The sequence below is a fragment of the Rhinopithecus bieti genome, unplaced genomic scaffold, assembly GCF_001698545.2.
Source record: "Rhinopithecus bieti isolate Rb0 unplaced genomic scaffold, ASM169854v2 scaffold_12640, whole genome shotgun sequence".
Lineage (NCBI taxonomy): Eukaryota > Metazoa > Chordata > Mammalia > Primates > Cercopithecidae > Rhinopithecus > Rhinopithecus bieti.
In genome coordinates this window covers 217,114-236,944 of record NW_016807406.1, presented here as the reverse complement: position 1 = coordinate 236,944, position 19,831 = coordinate 217,114, and the positions used below count along the sequence as shown (strand labels likewise).

The window sequence follows — 19,831 nt, the reverse complement described above, 5'->3', positions numbered from 1 at the left end:
AAAAAAAAAAAAAAAAAAAAAAAAAAATTATCTCTTGATAATCTGTATAAGAAAGAAAAATATATATGTTGGTTCCACGTTTTGATTAAATTTTAGGAATCTTCAATGCTATAGAGGAGATTCCTGTTAATGTTGGGTGATAGCCCTACAGTCATGAATAAGAGATGATTAGGAAGCATGTATTTAATAGGTTTTTCCCTTGGTTTTATTTTATGTGTTCTGTCTTGGTATTTAATGTATATGTAACATGTCTGTATTTAATGGATTTAAGCTGCTAAATAGTTAATCTGTGTGCTGGGTGATTTACTCACTGGATGGGCAAACGCCATAGAGAGACTTTTATCTTGAGGTCAGTATATTGGTAGGCCTGGTTATGAGTACATCAAATGGAAGTGTCCTTGTCTGTGACTGAACTATTACAATTGATAGCTTATTATTTCCCAAGGCAACTGTTCCCAGACCTTTTCTGCTGTATTAGCCTGAGTCATGGATGAGATTCACTTGTGGGATATACCCCTGTAGGCATCCTTGAGGTGCTGCACAACTCCCTGGGTGATAACCATTATTCCCCGACTCATGAAGGTGTATTACAATTAGAGTAAATAGAGTCTTCTAATAATGGGGAAACTAAATCTTCTATACATAACTTAAAAAGTATTTATAACTAAATTAGGTATTTTGTTGGTGAAAAAATAACTGTTGTAAAGTAATAGTTCTACCCATGTTTAGTATTTGTGTCCACTCAGATGATCATATTGGTGATGAGGACTGCTGATTAAATTGCCAAACTTGAAATCATTGGGTAAATATAGAGGATAGTTAAGGTCTCCAAAGCAATTCTGAGGCAAGCATTCAGGTATCTGCAATTCACTGAAAGAGTGTTCTCTAGGAAAAACCTGTAAGGAAAAGCAGAATAAGGAAGAAGGAGGAACCAAACAAGGATGGGGTCTTAGGTAAAGTCTAGCTTAAGTCTAATCTAGAAGGGAGATTTCTGGAACATAAACTGTACCTCAGACCTATTTCCACCTTGAAGTAATGAGGATAGCTTTTTAAAAAACTCCATATTAATCACTTCCAAAGCTACTCTTAAGTGGGGTTGCAGAAGTGGTAGGGATCAAAAATCTTTCATTTTGCTTATATATGAGAATATTGTGAAAAAAATTGATTTTCCAATGGGAGGAGCCATCCCTAAGGATGAGTGAGTATCTGCTCAGGTGTCTTTTCAATGTGACTTGACTTTTCCAGGACTGTATAATGGAGGAGAAGTAGGTACTACCCTGAGGAAATTATGTCTAATGGTTCAATATCCTGGGGGTTCTCCTGGCCGGTGTGGTGGAACACATCTGACCCTGGCAGGACAATCAAATACCATCAAGTAACTGATGGTCCAATTAAAGTGAGGTGCAACCTTGAGCAATTATCTGGTTAATTTGGCATCTATCCAGATGATTGGCTCCCAAATTAGAAAAACATTAAGGCTAAACTAAAAGTTATTTCATAGGGACTTTCACAAGCGCTCATCTGCATCTAAGTCTGATTTCTCAACTGCCTCGTTGAGCCAGATTACAAAATAATCAAATGTGCTGAGTGTGATCAGCATCTAATGAGAGGACAAATGTTTTTCTTACCCAACTGCAGTCATCTAGGCAAGAGCTTTACTTAAGTTGTCATGAAGAGGGAAGCTGTGCACTTGGCTCTCAAAATCAAATTTGGTATCTTTATCAAGTTATTGAGCATATACTTACCACTAGTAGGAGGATATCATTCCTCATCTTACTATGAAAACTGACAGAATTACATGTGAACGCCTTTGCAAACCTAAAGGTGTTTATAACAATATAAGAAAGTTTGGGCTTCTTTTTGTTTTTGTTTGTTTGTTTGTTTTTTGTTTGTTTTTGCTCTTAGTTAGTATCCATACCAAAAACTTAGAGATAGCCACGAAATCACGAGTAAATCCCAGTTCTGTGCTTCCCATTTTTTCTGCAGATTGCAATAATCTGGGGAACTCTTTAATATCCTGATGGCATGCCATACTCGTTATCAGCTAATTCAGTCTTTGGTCCTAGGACCCAGGCATTTTTCCTTAAAGCTCCCCAGTTGTGACTCCAAAGAACAAAAGAATTTGAGAACTATTGCTTTAATTGATCAGGTTTAAAAAGCCATTGAAATAATCTAGAGGACATGTTAATACACAGATTGCTGAGCTCTACCCTGAGAATTTCTGATACAGTAGTTCTAAAGAGGGGTCTGGGAATTTATATGTGTAACAAGTGATACTGATGCTGATACTGCTGATCCAAGACCACCCTTTGAGAACCACTATCCTAAAATAGGAAATCTGTCCTACACAGAGGGCTTTTGTTTTTGTTTTAAAAAATTGAACATAGTCTCCCTACCAAAACATCTGATTTTGGATCAAAAAGCAGTCTGAATCCAAAGTACCCCTGTATGAGAGAAAGAGCAGGCATCAGAGATTCCAACCATGGCTGAAGGCCCCGTTTCAACAAGAGAATGAGTAGGAATAAAGCACAAAGGATGTCTTGACAGACTGCCATGTGAGGATTGAGCTAAAGTGCTGCATGGCATGACTCTGGTCGTTAAAGCCAACTGAGGGGAGACACTGAAAGCTGATAAATATTATGATACATATTATAATAATCCCTTACATCAATTCCCCCAAAGAAATGCAATCAGTGAGTTACAGTTTCAAATATTACTCTAGAATGCAGCCTAAGGCATCACTGAGCATTAATACTTTATATACAATCCTATAACCAAAATCTCCGAATCTTCTGTAAAACTGCTGTGAAGAGATTATCCATCTTGAAGTCTGTAGTCCTTTACATAAAGATATTTCCAATAAATTTATCATAAAAGTAGAATTTCTCTCTTAAAAGAAGAAAAGTTTGCATCTTCTAGTAAAGAAGCAAAGTTTTCATCAGTCAGTAAGAAATAATGTTATTTTTCTCTTTGTCAAGTCTGGAACTAATTTAACTCTGTTGTACTAATTCTAGTGAGATTATTTTCTGCCCTTCCACTGTTTGAATTGAGTCATATTTTAAATGTATTTACTACTTTATATCTTTTACCATTATCTGCCTCAAGTTCTTTGAATTTGTGAATGAATACATAAATGAAGTAACTATTTTTCCACCTCCACCACCTTCTGGCAAAATTGATTGCATTTGGGGAGCCTAATCTAAAGAGTATTAATTAGATTGACATTCAAGATTTGGTAGTGGGGAGTGATGTCATCAAGATAGCCGACAGGGAAGCCCCAGACACTTTTCTCCAGTGGACCAATTGCCGTTGAAAGAAATAAAACCAGTTAAGAGATTTCTGCACTCCAGTCAAGTGTAAAGCCAATAACATTAAAGCACTGTAGGAAAATGTATGGCACTCGCTTGCCAGAGGACCTCCTACTGCCCTTAGCATAGCACAGAGATATCAGTAGAAAACTTCCAATTCCTAATTTCTTGCTGAGGAGGGAAAGAAAAGAGTGGAAAGTACATCTAATATTTTTACTTTTGAGGGGGAAGTACTACCTGAGGGAGTGGTTTCTGTTTTGCCTGAATCTAAGTGATGACAGAAACTGGGCTATGTGGGAGGCCCCCTGAGAACAAAGGCTATCAACATGGCTTGGTCTGGTATCAGGCTGTACCACAGACACTATGAGAGGTCCAGTGCCAACAGAGGGAAATGTAATGCTTCCTGCAGCACTAGCAAGTCCACAGTATCTGATAAAGACACAAAGGGAAGCTCCTGAGTAGAAACCAACAAGTCTTCAATTAGGGGGTTACATACAAAAGCCCAGAGAAGACACATCACCAGAAAAGACTTGAGAGATCTGCAGAATCTCTAGCAGGATATTGCTCTCAGACTGCAAAGACTAGGAGAAGTGTCTTATTTTTTAAGTGCCAGAATTCCAACAGAAGATAATAAAGCACACATAGAAACCAGAAGACATGACCCAACCAAAGGAACAAATTATATTTACAGAAATGAACCCTAAAGAAACAGAGGTATATCCATTACCAAAGAATTCTAATTACTCTCATAAAGATGCTCAAGAAATTAAGAGACAGTACAGATAGATAACTACAGGAAATCAGGTAAATGAGGCATGAACAAAATGAGAGTATCAACAGAGATAAAAGATGAAAATGAGCTCAAAGAAATTCTGGAGCTGAAAAATACAATACGTGAATTCAGAATACAGTAGTCAATTTACTAGAGAGATTCAACAACAGGCTCGACCAGACAGAAAAAAATAATCAGCAATTCAAAGACAGAACATTAGAAATTATTGAGGCAGAGGAACAAAAAGGAAAAAATAATGAAGAAAGCTGAAGGGTCTATGGGACACCATCAAGTGCAACAATATAAGTGTTACATAATTTGCAGAGAATAAAGGCAGAAAATGACAGAGAGCCTATCTGAAGAAAAAATGGCTGAAAACTTCCCAAGTCTGAGCAAGGAAATGGACTCACAAATTTTAGAAGCTCAAGAACTGCAACTAGGATGAATACAAAGAGATCTACACTGAGACACATTATAATCAAAGTGTCAAAAGTCAAGAGACCAAAAGAAAATCCTGAAAGCAGCAAGAGAAAAGTAACTCATCACAAACAAGTATGCATTGATAAGATTATCAACAGATTTTTCAGCAGAAACTGCATGCTAAAAGGGAGTGGGATGATCTACTCAAAGTGCTGAAAGAAAGAGCTGCCAATCAAGAATACTATATCTGGCAAACTGCCCTTCCAAAATGAGGGAGAAATTGAAACTTTCCCAGATAAACGAAAGCTGAATGAGTTTATCACCACCAGATCTACCCTCTAAGAAATGCTGAAGGGAGTCCTTCAAGTTGAAATGAAAGGATGATAAACAACACAAAACCATATGAAAATGTAAAACTCCTAGATAAAGGTAAACATACAGACAAATGTAAAATCCTGTAATATTGTAGGTACAAAAATCACTTTTACAAAAATCTGGTATAGAATTTTTTAAAAAGTATAAAAGGTAACTATAAATCTATATTAATAACTATACAATATAAAAGGAGGTAATTTGTGTCATCAGTAACAAAGTGGGGGAGCATATAAATAAATAGTTTTCATACATGATTGAAGTTAAATTGTTGCCAGCTTCAATAGAGTATTATAACTTTAAGATGTGCTATGTAATTACAGTGGTAACCACAAAGATAATATCTATATAATATACACAAAGGGAAATGAGCAGTAAAACAAAACATAATCATTTTTTAAAATAAAGGAAACACAAGGCTGGGTGCAGTGGCTCATGCCTGTAATCCCAGCACTTTGGGAGGCTGAGGCAGGCAAATCACTGAGGCCAGGAGTTCAAGACCAGCCTGGCCAACATGGTGAAACCCCATGTCTACTAAAAATACAAAGTTTAGCTGGGTGTAGTGGCGCATGCCTGTAATCCCAGCTACTTAGGAGGCTGAGGTATGAGATTCGCTTGAACCCGAGAGGCGGAGGCTGCAGTGAGCTGAGATCATACCACTGTACTCCAGCCTGGGTGACAGAGTGAGACTCTGTCTCAAAAATAAACAAATTAAATAAATAAAAATGAAAACAAAAATCAAGGACACAAAAGAAGACAGAAAGAGGAGAAAGGGTAAGCACAAAAGCTACATAAAACAGTTGAACAAAATGGCGATTGTAAGCCCTTCCCTATCTCTATTTTAAATGTAAATTGATTAAATGCCCCAATTAAAAGTTATAGGTTGACTAAATGGATTAAAAACAAACAGGATCTAACTATATACTGTCTATAAGAGACACACTTTAGATCTAGGGATACACACAAGCTGAAAATGAAAGAATAGAAGAAAATAATCCGTGCAAACCAGAACCTAAAGAGAGCAGGTGTGACAGTATTAATACCAGACAAAATAAACTTTAAGACAAAAACTGTCACAGAGACAAATAAAACATTATATAATGACAAAAGGACTGATTCATCAGAAAGATGTAACTGTTAGAAATATGTATGCACCTAGTATTAGAGCTTCCAAGTGTATGAAGCAAACATTGACAGAACTAAAGAGAGAAATAGCAACACAATAGTAGGATACTTTGATACTGTGTTTTAAATCATGGATAGAACAATCAGACAAAAGACAAATAAGGAAGCAGAGGATGTGAACAACACTATAGGCCAGTTGGACCTAATAAGCATATAAAGAACTCTGCTCCCTACCACAGCAGAGTATGAAATCTACTCATGCACACATGGAACAGTGTCCAAAAGAGACCATGTGTTAGGGTACAAATAAGTTTTAACAGATTTAAGAAAATTGACATCATACGTAATATCCTCTCTGACTATAACGGAATGAAAGTAGAAATTGATAGCAGAGGGAAAGCAGGAAATCCACAAAAATGTAAAAATTGAACAACTCATTCTTTTTTTTTTTTTTTTTTTTGGCAGAGCTCGCTCTGGTAGCCCCAGGCTGGGAGTGGAAGTGGCCAAATGCTCAGCTCCACTGCAAGCTCCGCCTCCCCGGTTTTACACTATTTCTCCCTGCCTCAGCCTCCCAAGGTAGCTGAACATACAGGCGCCAGCCACCTCGCCGCGTAGTTTTTTTGTATTTTTTTTAGTAGAACCGGTTTAACCTGTGGTTAGCCAGGATGGCTCGATCTCCTGACCTCGTGATCCGCCCGTCTCGGCCTCCCAAAGTGCTGGGATTACAGGCTTAAGCCATGGCGCCAAGCCGAACAACTCATTCTTAAGCAACGAATGGGTCAAAAAAGAAGTCACAATGTAATTTAGAAAATATCAGGAGACAAATTGAAATGAAAATACAACATACCAAAACTTATGGATGCAGAAAAAGTAGTAATAAGAGGGAGGTCAATAATGATAAATGCTTACATTAAAAAAGAAGAAATATCTCAAATCAACACCCTAACTTTGCACCACAAGGAACTAGAAAAGATTTTAAAACTGAAAATCAACAGAAGTAACGAAATAATATATATTAGAGCAGAGATAAAGGAAATATAGAACAGAAAAATAATAGGGAAAAAATCAGTGTAAACAAGAGTTGATTTTTAAAAAGATCAACCAGATTGACAAACCCGTAGTAGACTGAGAAAAGAGAGTACTCAAGTAAATAAAATCAGAAATTAAAGAAGAGACATAAAACAGATGATTCAGAAATAAAAAGGAGTATAAAGACCACTATAAATAATTATTCACTGAAAAACTGGATAACCTAGAAGAAGCAGATGAATTGCTAGAAACATACAACTGCTTAAGACTGAGTGTTGAAGGAATAGAAATGTGAATAGACTTAAAACTCGTAAGGAGATTGAAGCAGTAATTTAAACCTCCCAATAAAGAAAATCCCTGGACCAGATGCCTCACTGGAGAATTCTACCAAATGTTTAAAGAAAAATTAACACCAGTTTTCCCCAAACCCTTCCAAAGAATTGAAGAAGTGGGACCACATTTAAACTCATCCTGTAAGCGCAGCATTGTCTTAAAACCAAAAACAAACAAGGACACAAGAAAGCTACAGACCATGACCCTGATGAACACTGATCCAAAAATTGTCAACAAAATATTAGCATACTCAACTCAGCAGCACATTAAAAGGATTATACACAATGTCAAATTGGAATTATACCTGAAATGCAAAGATGACTCAACATACAAAAATCAATTAATATAATACACTGCAGAATGAAGGACCAGAACCACATGATCATTCCAATTGATGAAGAAAAAGCATGTGACAAAATTCAATACCATGTCTTTTTTTTTTTTTTTTTTTCACTCTGTCGCCCAAGCTGCAGTGCAGTGATGTGCTTTTGGCTCACTGCAACCTCCACCTCCCAGGTTCAAGCATATCTCCCACCTGTGCCTCCCAAGTAGCTGGGATTACAGGTGCACGCCACCATGCCTGGCTAATTTTTGTATTTTTAGTAGAGATGGAGTTTCACCATGTTAGCCAGGCTGGTCTCAAACTCCTGACCTCAAGTGATCCTCCTGCCTCTGCTTCCCAAATTACTGGGATTATAGACATGAGCCACTGTGCCCGCCCTAATTTCAATATATTTTCATGATAAAAATACTCAACAAAGTAGAGAAGGAAAGTACCTCAACCTAATGAAAGGCTTATATGAAAAATTTTACTTCTTTCCTTTCCAATTTGGATGGCTTTTATTTATTTATTTACTTATTTATTCTTTCTCTAATTGCTCTGCCTAGGACTTCCAGTACTAGGTTAAATAGAAATGCTGAGAATGGGCATCCTTGCTTTGTTTCTGATCTTAGAGAAAAGCTTTCAATTTTCACTGCTAAGCATGATGTTACTCATCCACCTTACAGTCGGAAAATTAAAAACAGAATTACCATATGACCTGGCAATCCAAACATTTGGTATATATTCAAAATAATTGAAAACAGCATCCTGAAGAGAAATTTGCACACCTATATTAATTGCAGTATTATTCACAATAACGAGGAGGTGGAAGCAACCTAAATGTCCATGGATAGTTGAAAGGATAGAGAAAATGTGTTTATATACATACAATGGACTATTATTTCTGTTATGTATTGCAACATAAATGAACCTTGAGGACGTTATGCTAATGAAATGAGCCAGTCACAAAAAGCAAATACTGCATGATTCCACTTTGTGAGATGTCTAACATAGTCAAACTCATAGAAATGGAAAGTAGTGTTGTTATCAGAGGCTAGGAGAGAGGAGGAGGAAATGGGGAGCTGGGTAATGGGTATCAACTTTTAGTGTTGCAAAACAAAAACATTCTAGCAATGAGTGGCACAAAAGTGTGCATATAGTTAACACTACTGTACTGTACACTTAAACATGGTCAAGATGGTAAAATTTTGTTATGTGCTCTTTACCACAATTTTAAAAATAGAAGATTATAGCAGTATTTTTCAAACTTGAAGGCTCATATGAATTACTTGGAAATTTTGTTAAGTTTAGATTCCAATTTCAGGTCTGAGGTGGGGGCTGGGATTCTGCATTTCTAATAAACTTCAAGGTGATGCCAATGCTTCTGCTCTAGGGATCACATTTTCAGTGGCAAAAAGTTGTAAAATCATACATCTCTGTCTCTCTCATAGTGGACGGAGTTCAGGAGTGTGTACGTTTAACAAGCTTATCCTGATGATTTTTATGGTCAGTTAAATTGAGTTTATTTGAGGTGCCACAGATCTATACTCCACTTTCTAGATCCCTTTGCTATCCAATCTTAAGCCATCACAGCAGAGTACCTTTCTAACTCATAAGATTATATACAGGTTGGAAGGAGGACAGGACTGTTCTGTTGGTATAACCACCATGTGTCCAGTTAATCCATGCTTCCCTTGTTACATTATCCAAGAGTGCAACATGACCCAACAAAACTTCTATCAGTCATGTGAGGCATTTTTTTTTTAACAGAAGAAGAGCATTGGCACCAACAACATTTCATCTCTTCCTTTTCCAGCATGAGAAGACCACGGTTCTTCTAGACTCCTAAAGAAAGTCATTTGTACTTAGTGTAAGGCATGTTGCTTTTAGTAAAGTCTTTTGAATGTGATGAAAATGAACATAGCACAAAGGCAAAATATATGCTTTCATTGCCTACAAAACTGTTTCTGGTGCTTTACTGAAAGAGCATGATAAGCAAGATATCAGTCACTGCCGCATTACATAAACATAGGTCATCTACATTGTAATATGGTTGTGGTGAGCCTGCATGTCTAGAATAGAGCCTGTATCACTGAAGTGCATGAAACTGCTGTGATACCTTGTCCCACAAAGCTCAGGGGACACATTCTTTGAGCAAGTAAACTCAAAGTGAAGTTCTTACCTTCTCAGTGCTGGGTCAGCTATTGGGCATACTGGGGAGGAAAGAGGAGACCATGTGCTTCTGCAGAACAAGACCCAAATCTGGGGAAAGCTGAACTTCCAGGGTGTACTTGCCCTGTTACCTTCCCCTAAGTGTATGTTGTGGGAAACGCAGGGAGAGGCGGTTACCTGCTAGAGCTAGCTCAGTGGCAGGGGCTGATTCTATGTATCTCTTCTCAATCCAGCATTCAGTGACTTCATGTTGATAGCTTGAAATTGGCCAAGGTAGGAATATTTACACCACAGAAATTGGCAAGGACTACAAACCAAAATCTTTGGTGTTTTATTTTGTTTTCTTTTGTTTAGAGAGCCACTTGTAAAACATTTACTATCACACCAGTTCAGATGATTTAGTAGTATAAACAGCCCATGTGGTATTTCTTGGATAATTTGTTTCATTAGACTGAGATATAACTCCAAGGAGGATGTCATGTCCTGTACACAGGACTGGAAATTGAAGAAGCCATTCACAACCCTATATGAAGGGGAGCAAGGGATGTGGTGTCCAGGGAAAGCCTCATGAGAAGGGAATTTCCTGTTTTGAACTGAATCCCTGACTTCTTTCCTGCAACGTACATTAATTCATCAGATATTGATTAAATATCAACATTTTTTATAATACACAAAAGGAAAAGAGGCTCTTACTTGAATTATGCCAGAAGTCAGACAAAAGAAAGATGGTTGCTTTTTGGCTGGGCATGGTGGCTCACGCCTATAATCCCAGCACTTTGGGAGGCCAAAGCAGGAAGATGACTTGAAGTCAGGAGTTCAAGACCAGCCTGGCCAACATGGTGAAACCCCATCCCCACTAAAAATACAAAAAAAAAAAAAAAAAGATTACCAGGTGTGGTGGCTCACACCTGTAGTCCCAGCTACTCAAGAGGCTGAGGCAGGAGAATCGCTTGAACCCAGGAGGCAGAGGCTGCAGTTAGCCAAGATCACACCACTGCACTCCAGCCTGGGTGACAGAGCCGGACTCTTATCTCAGAAAAAAAAAAAAAAAAAAGATTGTTGCTTTTTAAAAATTTACTCAATTCTTCAATAGATTCATTGATTAAATATCAACTTTGTATCAAGCACCAGGCCAGGTCCAAGGGATATACAGATCCAGAATACATATTCTTGCCTTCAAGGAACTGATGTTCTAATAATAGCTAATAACAAGAGCTACTATTTCCTAACCACTGAAATTCTAGTTCTAATAATAGCTAATAACAAGAGCTACTATTTCCTAACCACTGAAATTCTAGGGTTCCCACTGTCATAGTCTGATGACTCTCTTCTGTTCATTCAGCAGACATTGCATACTATACACTACCTGCCTAACCGAGGGCATGAGTTTATGTAAGAGTGTAAGATACTGACATATAAATGAAATATCACCAATTTGGACTGATATAAGAAAGCCAATGTGATTACAGAGTGTTTAAAATGCAGACTGTCTTATTATCTTTATAGGGATAGGATGGCTCAAAGGAGGTTAATGAGAATTTAGCAGCTGAGGCCCTACTTAAAGCATTATATAAGAATTATTTTTAATCAACCTGTTGATTATTTATATAAGAAATAATGTTCTAAAATATCTTTAAAATATTTTTCTGGGAATAAGAAAAAACTTCCACCTATGTTCATGTAACTAATTTTGACTTTTCAAATCTTTCATTGAAAAAAATAAAAAGGCCACACCTGATCCTACTTGTTGGCAGAGAAAGATGAGAGATCTTGAAATGGCTCCTGTGCTCAAAAGTATTTGTCAGTTATCATAGAGCCTGAAGTGCCAATATTGAAGACGTATTTCTTACCCACAGCAGCAAGTAATACTCAGCAGTAAAAAGGAACAAAAGACTCCTACAGGTCACATACTGTGTGATTACACACCACACACACACAGACTCTCTCACACACACATATGTATCTAAAACATTCTCAGAATGACTAAAAGTAATGGGGAAGAGGTCAGTGGTTTCCAGGAGTTACAGAGGGGAGGTAGGAGGAGGCTGGATATGACTATGAAGGGGAAGCAAGAGGAAGATCCCTGTGACAATAGAATAGTTCCCTATCTCAATTTCCTGGTGCTTTTGCCCTGTCTACATGTGTGATATATACACATTATACTAAGTATCAGTTTCTTTGTTTTGATATTTAACTGTATCTACATAAGATGTAACCATTGGGGGAGACTGGGTGAAGGACACACAGGACCTCTCTGTATTGTATTTGGTACTTTCTGTGGGTCTATAATTATTTGAAAATAAACATTTTCTGTTTTCAAACAATGTTGTGTTTCTCTGACTCTAAGAAATTTTTCAACATAAAAAAGTCTGTGATAATGGTAGTTGGGGTAGTGCAGTAGTGGAAATAACAGTGGAGAGGGGAGGTATGAAATTCTTAATCTGGATCAAATACTGTGCTAAGTACTTTATGTTCAATACATGTATTGTTTTATTTAATCCTGAAAACAATCTGGTGATTGTAATTTTTTTTGTTTTATAATAACATGCCCAAAGGAATAGCAGTTTATAAACCCAAGAGCTGCCCATGGAAGAAGCATTATTGGAGTCATCAGGAAACAGGGCGTTCAGTAAATTAGACCAAAACAATAGGAGGATGGATATTAGGGACATTAGAAGGGACACATCCTGCTAACATCAAAATGGAAAAATCATCTACTTCAGAGTTGTGTTGAGAGTCTCCTTGTTAATATCATTCATAATCAGAGAGCACTGATTTTTTTTTTTTTCTAAGAGAGAGGGTCTCACTGTCACCCAAGCTGCAGTGTAGTGGTGTGATCCTAGCTCACTGCAGCCTTGAACTCCTGAGTTCAACTGATCTTCTCACCTCAGCCTTCCAAGAAGCAAGGACTACAGGCATGCACCACTACACCTGACTAATTTTTTTTATTTTTTGTAGAGACTGAATCTCACTGTGTTGCTGAGGCTGGTCTTGAACTCCTGGTTTCAAGTGATCCTCCCGCCTTGGCCTCCCAAAGTGCTGGGATTACAGGCGTGAGCCACCCCATCTGACCTCAGAGAGGACTGAATTTTTGAATCAGTCATTCTAAAACAGTGGACCTAGAAAGAAGAAATCTTCTACCAGTAGCCTTCTTTCTAGATACCAATCCAACAGGCCAGAAGAAATTTGGGGTCTCATAATCTGATACCAGTATTTTCTCCTCAGTAATGAAAAGAGTTGAATTAATGCATTCACTCTAAGCTTGTTTTTAGGGAATGATGAGGTAATAGTTAAAGAGAGTAGACAAAGGTTAAAGTAATAAGAAATGCTGAACTTCCAAAAAAGCTGGCCTTAATATTCTCCATCAACTGGCAGTGTTCCCAGTGATGCTTCTATCACAGACTGTGCTAGAACTGGCATACATCATAATCCTTTCTTCTTCAATAATATAGTAAGACATCACATCCATATATTTCCCAGATAGGACTGCCACTGCATATCTAGTTAAGGAGCTATCATTCTACTGTTTCTCTTGAGAAATGACACTAAGGCAAAAGACTTTTGTTTTTAAGGGGTTCTATTGGCCACTTAAAATACCCTTGATATATGACCAGAAGTCATTGAATTACCTAAAAACAAATAGTTGTGAATTACATAGAGGGCTTCTCTCAGCCACATGCTTCTCATAGATAATGTAATAAAGATCATTGATAAATAATAAAAAGTTGCATTTCTCACATGGAAGAGGTCCCATAATACAGTTCATTCTAACACTGAGGGAGTGGTGCCCTCTAGCAGTGCATGTGAGAAATGTTATCATATAAGTATATTAAATATAGCAAATAAGGATCTCCCAGTATCTCAGCTACTCTCAGACATCAGGGGTAATTTGACAGTTGGTTTTGTCTTTTCTGAGCTACTAGAAACCTACTGAAGTTTCACTTCCATGTGCACTAATTTTTTAAGTGCCAGCAAAGGTTAGATTCTAATAGTGCCCTTTTGAGGACTTTACCAGTAACTTTTAAAATGTCATTATCTGTGAATGTCACATAAAACAGGTCCCTTTCTCTTTTCCTTCAGACTTCCCTTAGATCAGTGTTTGGGGATGAGAATAAAGGGTACAAATAGGAAAAAACATCATCCTACAAGCTGAACAGCATCTCAGGTGCAAAAGATGGTCACAAAATGGGAGAATGTTAAGAAATCGATTAATGGCTCAAGTATTCAAAAACTGATGAAGTTCTGACTCTTCTCCCTTAAAAGCACTGCAGTTTATGGTTACAACTGATAGATTTGCAGGGTTTGATAACTTCAGAAGCTAATTAAGTATACTGAGTAAACAAAAGAAAAACTTGATTTTTTTTTTNTTTCTTTTCTTTACTTTTTTTTTCTTTCCTTTATTTTTGAGACAGAGTCTCGCTCTTGTTGCCCAGGCTGGAGTGCAGTGGCACAATCTCGTCTCACTGCACCTCTGCCTCCTGGGTTCAAGCGATTCTCCTGCTTCAGCCTCCCAAGTAGCTGGGATTACAGGCACGTGCCACCACGCCCAGCAAATTTTTGTATTTTTAGTAGAGACGTGGTTTCACCATGTTGGCCAGGCTGGTCTCAAACTCCTGACCTCAAGTGATCCACCCACCTTGGCCTCCCAAAGTGCTGGGATTACAGGTGTGAGCCAACACGCTTGGCCCTGGATTTGGGTTTCTTCCTCTTCTGAGTCTTGTCTTTTCCAGGTGTAAACTGGAGACTGTTATTCCTTCCTCTCAGAGTCATTGTGAAGGTTAAATGAAGTTCTTGGCAAAGGAAGGGCACACAGGCGCTTGTAGCTACTTGTGTGTTCTTTTCCCCCACTCACAGCAAGTGAGAACCTGAGTGGTTTGAAAGGAATAAGGATGAATTCAGAGGTGGGTCATGCAGGAGGCGAGACCAGTGGGGAGCTGTGAATTGGGCCTGATGTGGGAGCTGGAGGTGCAGGTTTGTGAGTTCAGTTTAGGGGCCCTGAGCTGAGGCCTTGGAGTAAGTGAGATTGCCCAAGTGAGACTGTGGCTTGGGGAAGGCTCAGGCCTAGGGAGCAATAAAAAGATCAGCCTTTGAAAAGGCAGGAGGAGGAAAGGTCTGTAGGGTGGCAGAGGCAGCCAGGATGAGGAGGGGGAGAAATAACAGCTCACACACTGCCAAGAGGTGGAGGAGAAAGTACCCGTGGGTTTGGACTGAATGAGGTCATTGATGTCCTTGGAAAGAGGGTGTTGGTGATAGTTTGGTGTGTTTAATCATTTGTTCTAGGTCACAGAAAAAAGAGGGGGCCGTACAGGACTGAGAGTTCCAGAGCAAAAGCCATCTGAACCGATAAGCAGGGAAGAAAGAGCTGAAGAGAGCAGCGGCACAAATGCCCTGTAAAATAACAACCACAGGGCTCACAGGGGCACCCCGGTACCCACACACCAGGCCCTCCCCAGTCCCTCCCCACCCTCACTGACTCCTGATCCCTCCCAAGGATACCAAGGAATAACCCAGCCCGGGTGGCAGGAGGATGCTGGGGAGGGATCTACAAAAGCATATATGGAAGAGTTTGGGGTTTTTGTCTGATAATAACTACCTTTCATTATTTTCTGTGTCAAGCATTGTGCTAATGCTTTATACTCATTACCTCATGCACTCCTCACAACATTCCTTTAAAATATTATTGTCTGTTTACTAATGAGAAACTCAAGGCTCAGATAAGTTAATTAGCCTATTGGAAGTCAAATAACTGGTACGTGATGAGCTGAGATGAACCTGGGATCTCTGACTCCAGAGCCCCTGCTCTTAACTACTTTGCTGGGGAGGTCGTTGGGGAATGGGTGGAGGAAAGGCTTCAGGAACTTTAGTCTGGGAGTGCAGGGAGAGGCATGGGAAAGCCTCTGGGAAGTTGAGGACCCTATTTGTTTACATAACTCACTTCCGACTCTGCAGGGCCAAGGCTGGAACCATCTAGTGTGGCACAGTCCCAGAGCACTTTTTGTGCTGATGGAATGTTCCCTGTGCTGTCTGACATGGTGCCACTAGCCACTGGGGCCACTGAGAACTTGAAATGTGTCTGCTGTGACCAAGGAATGGAAGTTTTAATTGTGTGCATTTTAATTAGTTTAAATTTAAATTTGAAAACTGATACTGGATTTAGTTATTGGAAAAATTTAAGTATATTTTGAACAACTTGCTGTATAAAACTAATTTTTCAGTTTTCAATTTTATGAAGTCTAGACACAGATAAAGTATTTCTCTTCTTTTCTTTTTTTTTCTTTTTTTTTTGGAGACAGTCTTGCTCTGTCGCCCAGGCTGGAGTGCAATGGCACGACCTCGGCTCACTGCAACCTCTGCCTCACAGATTCAAGCGATTCTCCTGCCTTAGCCTCTCAAGTAGCTGGGATTACAGGCACCCGCCCCCATGCCTGGTTAATTTTTGTAGAGGTGGGGTTTCACCCTGTTGGCCAGACTGGTCTTGAATTCCTAACCTCAAGTGATCCACCCACCTCAGCCTTCCAAAGTGCTGAGATTACGGGTGTGAGCCGCTGCACCTGGCCGGATCAAGTATTTCTGATGAGAATTTAGCATCTAAATTGAGATTTGCCATAAGTGTAAGATAATTAGTGTTCAAAGACTTATATTAAAAAAGAACATCAAATAGCTCACTAATAATTTTTAATTGACCACCTGTTGAAATAATATTTTTGATATACTGCATTAAGTAAACATGTTATTAAAATTAGCTTCACTTGTTTTTAGAAAAAAATGTTTAAATATGGCTATCAGAAACATTTTAATGAAATACATGGTTCGCATTATATTCTTTTGGATGTTCTTGATCTAGAGGCCGAGTCCTGGTACTAACAGAAGTTCCACTTAGTGGTGGGGTTGGAGAGGCCTTTCCCCACATTTTACTACACCTTTTTTTTTTTGAGATGGAATCTAGCTCTGTCCCCCAGGCTGGAGCGCAGTGGCACAATCTTGGCTCACTACAACCTCCGCCTCCCAGGTTCAAGCGATTCTCATGCCTCAGCCTCCCCATTAGCTGGGATTACAGACATAGAAAACCACGCCCGGCTAAGTTTTGTATTTTTAGTAGAGACGGGGTTTCGCCATGTTGGCCAGGCTGGTCTCGAACTCCTGACCTCGTGATCTGCCCACGTCAGCCTCCCAAAGTGCTGGGATTACAGACATGAGCCATCCTGCCCGGCCTTGAATTTTTAATTCCATTTTAATTAGTGAAAGAAGTTCGAGCCAGTCTTATCTCTAAGATATCCAAAAGATTATATGGCACACAAATAGTACATTACAAATGCTTTTGAAACTGAAAGGTGTGTTTTCTGGTTTCTGTCTTCTGATATGCTGTTTCAAATCCTGTAAAAGCAAAATATTTTTTTTTGACAAATATGCCCATGTGTTGTGCACAGTTTGATTTATGTAAACTCATTTCAAATGCAACCGCAGAATTCCTCCTGAATGGATGAAAAATGTCTGCCTAAAGTGATAAAAATATATGTGTGTAGAAAGATATAGTTTTAAGAAGGGATTTTTATATGATACGGATTTGTAACTCAATTTCCTTTAAATATTCCTTTAAAATATCCTTAAAAAAAAAAACTTCAAGAATACCTGACTTTTTTTTTTTTTACATTTTTGTGTCAGTTCAGGGGTTTGCATTGAGTTTGCTCTGCTGAAACACTTTTCTGTGACTTAGCTTATGTGGGATTGGTAAGTAGGGGAATGATGTCAGTGTAACACAGACCCTGGATTTGTTCAGGTATTTTATTAAGTAGCAGTAACGAAACACAAAGCCCACAAACACAGATTAACACAGCTAGCCAAGGGAAAATACCTACTACACGTGATTCCCATTCATGCCACATTCTTCCTCTTGGCACAGTTTGGCCACGTACTCTTACATGGCATTGCTTATTGCGTAATTCTCAGTCTTTCTATTTGTGCTTATTCCATATCTTAGCAATCTCAACAATTCTTTCTTCCATCAAGCCACCTTCTCATGCGTGTGCACACACACATACACACACTGCATTTTTTGTAGTAGTTACTATGAATTTAACTTATCTTTTAAATCATGTTTATATTTAATTATGCTTGATAATTACTAGGATGGTTATTGTTTTTGTAGTGTTCTCATTACATAAATATTGAGTAGGTATGTCCTGACCCTATCTTTTCAGAAACCCTACAATTTTATTACATGATTTTCAGACCATACAAGAAATACATTTATCTTATTGCAGCAAAACATTTGTACATCTGTACTTGCCCTCTACTTATTAATTGCAATTATTATCTTTGAATTACTCCCAGAATTATAGACTTCCCTCATAAATCTGAAGTAAACAGATTGAGATATCAATTGCCTACAAGATTCATTTTTAAAATTTTACCTTCCCGTGGGAATACCAGCCCCAGGTGTATATTGCATGGCCCTGTTAAAAAGTAACCTTTCCATCTTTATTTGTTTCTGGGCAGTTACCGAAAGTATTTCCACAACAAAAGAATGTAATCAAGATTTAACTTGCTTCCACTGAAGTTTAGTTTCATTTTTAAAAATCATTAGCCTATGATTTAGGAATTTTAAGAAATTGGCCCTCATTACCCGCCAAGCCCCGCATTCACCTAACACACAGTCCCAGTCCTCCTTTAAGTAATTTGTGGTTTATATTTAAATTTTACATTCAACATGGTCTTAACTATTAAATTCCACCAGGTCAGACTGCAGTGAGTCAGGATTTTAAAGTATGATAAGATTCCAAGAAATGAATCCTTCCATTCTAAAATCTCTTCTTGCACATTAATTCAATTAACTCAGAAGAAAATAGATATTTTCTAGGAAAAAAAAATGTCTTTTATTTTACTTTTGTGAGAATACAAATACGTATCTTTTGTTTTAGGAAAGAAATAATTCTCTAATAGTATTTCCATATAACTATGTTACTGGTGTTAGCATGAGTGAATTTTTTAGAACACTAGTGGTAAGCATATACTAGAGCTTTCTCAATACCTACACTCCAAAAGCAAGTCACAGCTTCTCCTAAATGAGCCAAGTACTTGCAGTGAAAAGCTAAACAAAGCCTTGTTTTTAAGGAGAAGCTTACAGAGGGTGACAATATAGAGAGTTCAGCATGTTCTCTAATGGAGATATATATGAACAGAGTACCATGGAACAAAGCAGAGGTGGTGACCGTATCAGAGAGGGAATGCTTTAACCTACACAATTAAAAAAAAAAAATCTTATGGAGTTCCTAATTTTGTTTCTTTCTCTTTCAATTTTCTGAAATTTTAAAATGTTTGTTCACTTAAACATACAATAATTTTCTTTAAAAGAATCCCTCCACAGGGAGATGAGAATATTCTGTGTCTTGATCTTCATGGTGGTATATACCAGATTCATCAAACTGTACACACACAAATGGTACACTGTACCAAATACAAATTATACCTCAAAGTTTAATAAATCCATCAAAACATACAGTGCTCCATACTTTAAAATAATTAGCTTCCTCCCTTTGATGACCATGGTGGCAATAAGTGTATTAGAGAAAGAAAAAGATGTCAGGTGCGGTGGCTCATGCCTGTAATCCCAGCACTTTGGGAGGCCAAGGTGGGCGGATCATGAAGTCAAGAGATCAAGACCATCCTGGCCAACATAGTGAAAGCCCATCTCTACTAAAATACAAAAATTAGCTGGGCATGGTAGTGCGTGCATGTAGTCCCAGGTACTCGGGAGGCTGAGGCAGAAGAATCACTTGAACCTGTGAGGTGGAGGTTGCAGTGAGCTGAGATCTCACCACTGCACTCCAGCCTGGTAACAGAGCAAGATTCCATCTGAAAGAGAGAAAGAAAGAAAGAAAGAAAAGAAAGAAAGAAAGAAAGAAAGAAAGAAAGAAAGAAAGAAAGAAAGAAAGAAAGAAAGAAAGAAAGAAAGAAAGAAAGAAAGAAAGAAAGAAAGNG

General features: G+C 38.3%; 1 protein-coding gene across 7 annotated transcripts in view; it reads left to right on the top strand.

Moving 5' to 3' along the window:
* Positions 1-19,831, top strand: part of CNTN4 (contactin 4) — a 1,016,652-nt gene that overhangs the window by 849,042 nt on the left and 147,779 nt on the right. The window lies entirely within an intron of this gene.